This window comes from Microtus pennsylvanicus, chromosome 1 (assembly GCF_037038515.1).
Source record: "Microtus pennsylvanicus isolate mMicPen1 chromosome 1, mMicPen1.hap1, whole genome shotgun sequence".
NCBI lineage: Eukaryota > Metazoa > Chordata > Mammalia > Rodentia > Cricetidae > Microtus > Microtus pennsylvanicus.
The window spans coordinates 79,575,781-79,585,830 of NC_134579.1; the positions used below are offsets into that span (position 1 = coordinate 79,575,781).

The following is a 10,050-nucleotide window of genomic DNA, read 5'->3' on the forward strand; positions in this document are numbered from 1 at the left end:
CCTGACCCTGCCGCTTGCGTCTGCTGCCGCGCTGGTTTCCCAAAGCCTCTTCCTGAATGCGGTGTCGCTCCGCCGCCGCGTCTGGGCGCCGCCGCTCCGCCGCGTCTGGGCGCCGCTGCTCCCGTTTTGTGATTTTTTATGTACTGATATTTTTAAGTTTTCTATATAAATTTAAAAAATATTACTGGATATTAAAAATATAAATATATGAAATAGTATATGTTGTTTTTTAGGACCCATATAAAATTAAGGATACTACTATTTCTGTGAAGAATGAAATAGGAATTTTAAATTGGTATTGCATTGATTCTGTAAATAGTTTTTGGTAGAATGGTCATTTCCACAATATTAATTCTATCAATCCTTGAGCATGGGATGTCCTAACATCTTTATGAGGAAATTCAATTACAATAACAAATACAGAGATTTGACAGAAATATTCATGTTAACTTGAAGTAGAAGACACTTTTGTATTTTCTTTTTTTCCTAACATGGTTCAGAGACAGCATCATTAGAGTACTGATTGGAGAAGATATACTTCGCAGATTTTAGAGCTAAGGGTGTCCATCATTCCTTCAATAGTAAATTGAGGAAGGAATTGGAGAAATGGAAATGGAGAGTAAAGTAGGAATAAGAAGCACAGTGCATGGTTTAGGGCCACGAATGATAGTCGAGGAAATATTTCATAGCGGTTCACCAAAGCAGCGGTAGGGGTGATTTCTGCTCGGGCAATGGTTTCCAGGATGCCAGGCAGGAATCTCAGCTTCAAGCTTCTCTGCCTCATTTCAGCTCCCATCTGCTCACCCAGTTTTTCTCCACCCATCAATCCACTATTGGCTTGCAAACGGGGTTATCATGTTCCAGCTGCTGTTTTCTAGTGTCCATGACCAACTGCCCCTCATTGACGGCTACTTTTGTCCTTGACCTGGTGCGAGCAAGATGGTGAAGCAGCACTAGCTTGACTGTTCCTTTGGAAACAAAAGCGTCATGTAGGCTTATTTTATTTTCCTTTAATTCTTTCTCTGCTAAAAGTAGAGTCTATTTGGTTTTAACTGTGACTCTTGTAACTCTTGTCTTTCACTGACTCTCACAGAGGCAGCTTTTAATCCATTATCATACCCAACAATCCCTTGAACCATGTATGTGCTTTTTAAACTCTATACTTCTAATTTAAGGAAGAGAATTTTTTATATACCATATGTAATGAGATCATGTTCATTTACCAATATGCACCTAAATGCTCACACATTTCATATGAAAATATGTACAACCTCTGTTGGGGGTTGTCATTACTGACAGATCTTTAGGTTGAATTTGGTGGTTTCTGGGACTTGTTTAGCTATTACTTTTGACTGATAAGGCACTATGGTGTGCTTTGTGACAGTAGAAGACATTCACCTCATGACAGCAACATTAGAGGTAGGATGAGTCCATTGTCTCAACACACCTTCCAATGGCAAGCCTCCAATCACTAACTTTCTCACCTTTTAAAAAACATTTTGTTTTTATTTTTTTTACTATTTATATGAATGTGAAGGAAGGGACTATCTTATCTGCATGTCAAGTGCAGGTGCCTATGGATGCCAAAAGAGGCTGTTGGATTCCCTGTAGCTGGAGTTACAGGCAATTTTGACCCATGCAATGTGAGTCTGAGAATCAAATTCATGACCTCTGCAAGAGCATCCCATGCTGTTAATACTGAACCATTTCTCCACCCCAATACTTCTCCACTTACAGGCTTCAGCATGTCTCAGCAGCATCATAGGCTGAAGGTCATCACTGTTAAGGCAGTGTGTATGTCCAAGCTACAGCAACATCCATCCAATTGGTTGTTTATGGATACAAAAACTATGTTCACTAATGTTCCAGTTCTATGAATAATGTGCTCAGTATAGTAGTAAGTGAAAATATGAATTATAACTTGCTCACTGATTTTCCTAAGACTCCCCAGTCTATCTGCAGTGAAAGTTGTAGTCCTGGATTCAGAAAATCCCTCCCAGAAGGAAATGTGGCTTGTTGTTTTGACTGCACTCTGTGTCCAGAGAATGAGATTTCCAATGAGACTAGTAAGTGTGTTTTATGGAAAAATTCTCCGCTTCTAATTAATAGCATTTTTATGAAGTGTCCCACATTTGTACTTCCAACTCTTTACACACTGAGCCATCTCCCTAGCCTAAGATATTAAGCAAAGTGTAGTGATATACACCTTTTACACTCAGGAGACAGAGGCAGACCAATATCTGTGAGGTTATAACCAATTACTCAGGAGGCTGAGACAGGAGGTTTATTGCAAGTTCAAGGCCATCCTAGGTATCAAAAGGGATCTCATTTCAAACAGAAGTCAGGGAAAGTTTTAAAAAATTTACAGTAACTCAAAAAAAAAGAATGGATAATGGGGCATGATATGGAATGTTAGCAGGAATCCAGTGAGAACCAGTTAACTTTCATTAATATATACTGTATTGTTAAGACAACTGATTTCTTCAATATTTAATTACTGATTAATACCTTTAAGTGTTCAAATGCATGAATATAAATGATGTGATTCTGAAGTCAATCACCTCTATAATGAAAACTTTTTAGAGACAGGGTCTCTCTTGTAGATGGAACAGCGGGCCACTTCCCGCCGCCCAGCTCCCAGTCACCAGCTAGCTTTACCCAAAATAATTACATGGAAACTGTATTCTTTTAAACACTGCTGGGCCCATTAATTCTAGCCTCTTATTGGCTAACTCATATATCTTGATTAACCCATTTTTATTAATTTGTGTAGCACCACGAGGTGGTGGCTTACTGGGAAGGATTTTAACCTGCGTCCATCTTGGAGAGGAGAGCTATAGTGTCTGCCTCATTGCCTTCTTCCCAGCATTCTGTTCTGTCTACTCTGCCTACCTAATTTTCTGTCCTATCAAAGGGCCAAGGCAGTTTCTTTATTAACCAATGAAGGTAACACATAGACAGACGACCCTCCTCCATCACTCTCTATGTAATCCTGGCTGTCCTGCAACTCACTATGTAGATCAAGCTGCCCCTAAATTTCTAAAGATCCACTGCCTCTGTCTTCCAAGTACCAGAACTAAAGAAAGACATATGCCACTTTGCCTGGCCTATAATGGTAAACTCTTTAAATTCACTTTTTAAATAAAAAGTGTAATCATCTTTCTGGGAATTAAACTAAGGTTGTGGGCTTGGTGGCAGGCACCTTTTTTTCAGCAAGCCACCTTGAAGGCTCTCTAATGTATTTTTTTAAAGTCTTTGATTAGTGGAGTTGGGCATTTAGCTCAATTGGTAGAGTGCTTGCCTAGGTTTCAACTCCAGCACTGTATATGCTGTATTTGGTGACACACACCTAATTCCAGCACTTGAGAGAAGGAGAAAAGAGGATCAGAAGACCAAGGTCATCCTCAGAAACATAGTAAACACAACAGACTATCTCAAAATAAAGTATTTTGTTAGTGTATATTTGGTGTAGATTATAATGGGTTTTATGAATATTTGTTCACATATAACATACAGTGTGACTATATTTACATCCACATCCTACCTTGTCCCCCTCCTTCCTTCTAGAAGTTCTTCTTCTGGCCAAGTAGTTCACCTCCATGTGTGTGTGTGTGTGCATGTAAAATCTAGACTGCAATAATGAATCATGCAATAATTGTCTTTGGAAACCTGGTTTATTTATTTCATTACATAAGATACAACCATACATAATTCTAGTTCTGGGGGATGTGATGCCCTCTGAAGACACCAACTATACACATGGTACAAGCAAAACCCCCATACATATAAAATAGATAAACCTAAAGAAAAATTAAATAATAATAAAACATAAAATGTATTTTTGTATAATTGTGTTATAAAGGGCACACAAGTCTAGCTCACTGCTCTATTGATCTGAGGAGACACTGTGATCACAACAACTCTTATAAAGAAAGCATTTTAGTTGGGGCCTGTTTACATTTTCAGAGGTTTACTCCATTATAACCATGGCAGGAAACATGGTAACACACCAGCAGACATGATGCAGGCAGAGTAGCTGAGGGCTCTACATCCGAATCTGCAGAAAGCAGGAAGAGAGCCACTGGGATTGGCTTTTGCTTTTGAAAGCTCACAATCCATCCCCAGTGACATACTTCCTCCAACAAAGCCATACCTACTCCACAAGGGCACTCCTCCTAATCTTTCTCAAGTAGTACTCCTCTCTGATGACTAAGCATTCAAGACTATGAGGTCATTCTTTTTCAAACCACCACATTCCATTCCCTGCCTTCCCATAGGGTTGGAGCCATATTATAATGTAAAATGCATTTAGTCTAATTTTAAAAGTCCCCATAATATCAACGTCTAGTGCGTTGGGGTCCCTGGGTAAGGGTCTCATGCAAATCAGGACACAGGGGATGCAAAGTGTGAACAACTGCATAATAAGCTTTATTTTGTATGGCCTTTTATGCAGACCAAAAAGCATTGCCTCAACTCTGAAACTCCCCCTTTACTCACGTACATGATCATGAGAAACTCTTACCTCTCCTTGCAAGATTCAATACCTCAATTAATAACAGTAATAAAAAGTACATAGAGAAGAAGTACATAGAAACAAGGCAAAAAGTATACAGAAGCAAAGCACTCCTTTGTAACTGGTAGAGCGTGAAGAACTGAGCTCAAAGGCCACTTCCTTATCCAGGGTACAGATTCTGACAGAACGTTTGAGAAATGGGCAGAAAAAGTTTGCTTTTATCTATGCTTGGTTTGCCAAGCAATTGTTTCCCAACTTTGTCTCATCTGTCCCAGGAGGAGCCTGAACTCTAAGCCAGTTCTGTGTCTCCACACCATAATCTATAACATTCTTAATACTGTTTACAAGCCCAAAGTTTACTCTCTTCTGAGACTCATGCAATCTCTTTAACTGTAACCCATGTAAAAATTAAAATAAAAAACAGGTCACATACTTCCAACATACAATCACACAGAATGTACATTACCATTTCAAAAGAGAGGAAAGGAAGCATACTGAGGAAATACTAGACCAAAGAAAGACCAAAAGTCAACAGAGTCAACTCTAAATTCTTCATCTCCATATCTGATGTCAAAACACTTTTCAGCACTCTAACTCCTTCCAGCTTTGTTAACTGCAACACACCTGTCTCTCTCTCTCTTTGGCTGATTCCACACCCAGTCTGCAACTTTCCTCGGCAGGTATCTTATAACTCTGGCATCTCCAACATCTTTGGGTCTCCAACAAATCTAGACTTCACCTTTACAACTTCATACAATGGCCTTTCTGGGCTTCCATGCATACCCCTGACACACACCTAATCTCACCAGCATTCCTTAGCTGTGGAGGGAGGTACCACACAAGGATATATCTCTTTCATATATCCTTGACTCTAAAAGTCAGAACCATGTATTCAAAGCTGACAAGTTCTACTATTTGCTAGGCCTGAACATGGCCCCTACTTCCATTACATTTGTACTAGTTTTCTGTTGTTATGGTTTCCTTCACTGCTTAAGCTTTTCTTTCATTTCTTTTCAAAAGTTGGAAGACTTTCTGGGTGGGGTCTTCCCGGGGTCACAACTCCCATTATGAATTTTAGCATGGGGCTTTCTTTAAATGTTTATCTCTGTGTTAGTTAGAGTCTCTATTGCTGTGAAGAGACATCATGACCATGGCAACTCTTATAAAAGAAAATACTTAACTGGTGCTGGCTCATTGTTCAGAGGCTTAGTCCACTGTCATCATGATGGGAAACATGGTAGCACACAGGCATACATAGTGCTACAGAGGTAGCTGAGTTCTACATCTGGATCTGCAGGCAGCAAGAAAAGAACTGAGTGAGACATACTGAGACCTCAGAGCCCACCCCCTAGTTACACACTTCTTCCAATCAAGCCATACCCATTCCAACAAGGCCAAACCTCCTAATAGGGACCTATGGACCTATGGAGGGGACATTTTTATTCAAACCACCTCCATCCCCTTGAGTACTATATTTAGCTTGTTTACACTTCATGGTGCACTTTTTTCCTCAAAGTGTACATATTGTACTTTTCCTTGTTCATCTTGCTCCTTTTTATTATAGATCTACGTAAGGGTGACCACTAATAACCATGTAACACAATCACTTTTAGGTGGTCTTGAAATCTCCTCTTCCAGTGTCATTAATCTAAAACTCTTCAATTTAACATCAGGCAGATTTTTTGGGCAAGAGCAGAAAATAGCCACATACTTCTACAAAATACAAGAAAAATTTCCAAGCTATTTATTAATATTCTCCTCTGAAACCTCTTGAGACAGGCCATCAAATCTACACTGCTCACATCACCACAGTCTTCCATGCTCCTATTAGGATGGCCCATTAAGCCCCACTTAAATCATCCAACCACTCTTCTAATCCTCCAACAAACATCATGGTCAGTCCTATCACAGAAAAAAAAAACACACTCCTGGTATCATCATCTGTCTTAGTCATTGTTCTAATGCTGTGAATCAACACCATAACCACAGCAGCTCTTATAAAAGAAACCATTTAATTAAGACTTGCTTATAGGCTCAGAAGTTTAGTCCATTATCATCATGGCTAGAAACAGGGCAGCATGAAGTTGGACATTGTGCTGGAAGCATAGCTGAGAGTTCAACATCTGGATCTGCAGGCAGTAGGAAGAGAACCACTTGGCCTGGCTTGGAATTTGAAACTTCAAAACCTACCCCCAGTGACACACTTCCTCCAACAAGATCACATGTCCTAATCCTTCCCAAGTAGTGCCACTCCCTGGCATCTAAGTATCCAAATGTTTGTGGCCTTTGAGGGTCATTATTACTCAAACCACCCCAATACACATGGCATGCATGTGGAAATTAGAAGACCACTGTAGGAGATCATCTGTAACTGCAACTCCAGGGGATCTTAGGCTATCTGTATCATTTGCACAAACCCACACACATGCACACATACACAAAACTAAAATTTTTAAATCTACTTAATAAAAATTAATCTTTAAAAACAATCCAATATCCAATATTTGAAGTTAATTCCTTCCGACAAATTTTATGATAACACCTTTAAACTCCTTTGTTTGTTGCCAGAAAAGGCCAGGGTATGCCCTAACTTGCCACGTAGCTGAGTCTGGCTTTGTACTCCTATTCCTCCTGATTCTACCTCCCAAATGCAAGAGCTACAGACATGTGGCAAACTGTTAAAATGCAATATTTACTTATTTAAAACACCTTCAGATAGAAGAAAAACAATCAGAGAAGTCAGTTCACTGGGTAGCTCCATTTGAACCCCATATCTGAGAATACCACTACAAAGAAAGGACTTGAGAAGACCCGTCTTACCTCACTAAACTTATTTTTCAAAATCAAGAGTGTGGTGTGTGTGTGTGCGTGTGTGTGTGTGTGTCCAGGAGTGTGGGTGTGCACGTGTCATGGTGCACAGATGGAATTGGAGTCAGTCATCACCCTCCCTCTGCCTGAGATCACGTTTCTTCACAGATGCATCAGCCAGGCCAGATGCCCCACGAGCTCCTGGAAAATATTGTCTAACTCTCATCTTATAGCAGGGGTGCACTGGGATTATAGAGGCTTGTGCTACAGCATCCAGCTTTTATGTGGACCCTGGGAATCCAAACTCAAATGATCAGGCTTAGGCAGCAAGCTGTTTATCCAGTGAATCAGCTCTCCCCAGCCCAGGAAATATTTTACATGAATGCAATATTGTGATCAAATTGAAGTTGGATATTGTAAGTAAGTATGTAAGTTTCTGAAAAGTGGAAAATAATAACATCAGAATATTCAAAACAACACACAATTGAATAAAGAGGAGAAACTGTAGCTTTGTTCATGTCACATTGCAGGAAATACACGGTAGTCACGTTATTCCCCATAAAGCATTCTTTCGTTTGGTGTCTGAAGTAACAAGGGATGTCTGTTAGGCTAAACTACTCAAGTGAGTGGTTAAAGAGGACAAAAGAAAACTAACCTGAAATAACAAATATACATGCTTTCACCAGATGCGGATCAGTGTGTGAAGTGTCTAGATCATCAATATGCCAACACAGACCGAAACCATTGCCTCCAGAAATCTACGACCTTCCTGGACTATGACGATCCCCTGGGGAGAGGGCTGTCATGCATAGCCTTGTACTTCTCTGCACTGTAGCTCTCGTTCTTGGGATCTTTCTGAAGCAGCAAGACACGCCCATCGTGAAGGCAAATAACCGCACTCTCAGCTACATCCTGCTCATCACCCTTAACTGCTGTTTTCTCTGCTCTTTTCTCTTCATTGGCCACCCCAACACAACCACTTGCATCCTGCAGCAGACCACATTTGGAGTGTTGTTCACTGTGGCTATTTCCACTGTCTTAGCCAAAACTATCACTGTGGTTCTGGCCTACAACCGATTCGGGTGGTTGTTGGTAACACGGGCACCTAACTTCATTGTTCCCATCTGCACCAGATTATCTTGTGTGGGGTCTGGCTGGGAAAATCTTCCCCCTTCATTGACCCAGATGCACACTCTGAACGTGAACACATTATCATCCTGTGCAACAAGGGCTCAGTCACTGCTTTCTACTGTGTGCTGGGATATCTGGGAGCTCTGGCCTTGGGAAGCTTCACTGTGGCTTTCCTGGCCAGAAACCTACCTGACACCTTCAATGAAGCCAAGTTCCTGACATTCAGCATGCTGGTGTTCTGCAGTGTCTGGGTCACCTTCCTCCCTGTCTACCACAGCACCAAAGGGAAGGTCATGGTGGCTGTGGAGGTCTTCTCCATCTTGGCATCCAGCGCAGGGCTCCTAGGTTGTATCTTTGCCCCCAAGTGCTACATCATTTTGTTCAGACCACAGATGAACTCTATTCAGGGTCTCAGGAACAAAATACATTATAGGTACAAGGCTTAATAAATTTAGTATTAACTTTCAAGTTAGCACATGAAGGAGATTTCATTATTACATTTTCATACATATATTTGTTCCTATTCATCTGTCTCACAAACTGATACTGCATCCCCTCTATTGACCTCTTCCTGTTTCTTCCTTATCTTAAAACAATCCTCATTTTTACACTCATGTCTGTGTGTTTCTTTACTCCCTGCCCCTTCCCACCTTCCATACTTCCACTCCTTTCTTGGAATCCTTCCACTTTAAGAATGAAGGAAGAGAAAGAGAGAGAGAGAGAGAGAGAGAGAGAGAGAGAGAGAGAGAGAGAGAGAGAGAGAGAATGCCAGCCCCCCTTGTGGTATTTATACTTATGACTATGGCTTAGGTGACCAAATAAACAGTTTCGGTTCCAAAATTTTTCTTTTAAATGTTATGGCTTTACTCTTATTTAAGGCTGAAGAAATGCCACTGTGAATATGCTTCATATTTACTTTATCCACTCACCTGCTTATGGATATCTGCATGCTTCTTTTATTACTAAAACTAAAGTACAGCAATAATTGTGGATGTCCAATTATCTCTGTAGATGCCTTCTGGGTCTATATATCTAGGAGTTGTATGATGGATTGAATGGTACTTCTCTTTGTAATTTTGTTACTAACTTCTACTCTGCTTTCTACAGTGGTACAAATATCCTACTAAACATGTAACAAAATTGATTAAGGAAAAAATGGGGTGTGGGATCAGCTTTCTAAGAAGACCTGTGAACTTGTGGTGCTGACTATCCCTATGATCTAAGCCGCTGCTGAAATTCACCACCACCACTTCTTCAAAATCCAGGAGAGACGTACAAACTTACACATGTGTGACTATAACCACAAAATATAAGAAACATAACAAAGAAAGACAACATAATTTTCTGAAAAAGTTCAACTGGTGAACTCAACATTCTGAAATAGGTAAATGATCAGAACTTTTCAGAAGTTTTCTTGAAAAAAAAAAAGATCAAAGACCTGAACGAGGATATCCATAGGCAGATTTATTCCATACATACCTTCAATACCTATAAAGAAAGTCATTAATACAGAGGAAAATGGCAGCAAGACAAAGGAAAACTATAACAGGAAGTACAGGCTGTTTGTTCTGGGTGCCCTGCTAGTTTGACCCCCAAAA

At 40.3% G+C, this 10,050-nt stretch overlaps 1 pseudogene; it reads left to right on the forward strand.

The window, feature by feature from the left end:
• Positions 1-8,898, forward strand: part of LOC142845506 (vomeronasal type-2 receptor 116-like) — a 46,260-nt pseudogene extending 37,362 nt beyond the window's left edge.
• The last annotated feature ends 1,152 nt before the right edge of the window (positions 8,899-10,050 follow it).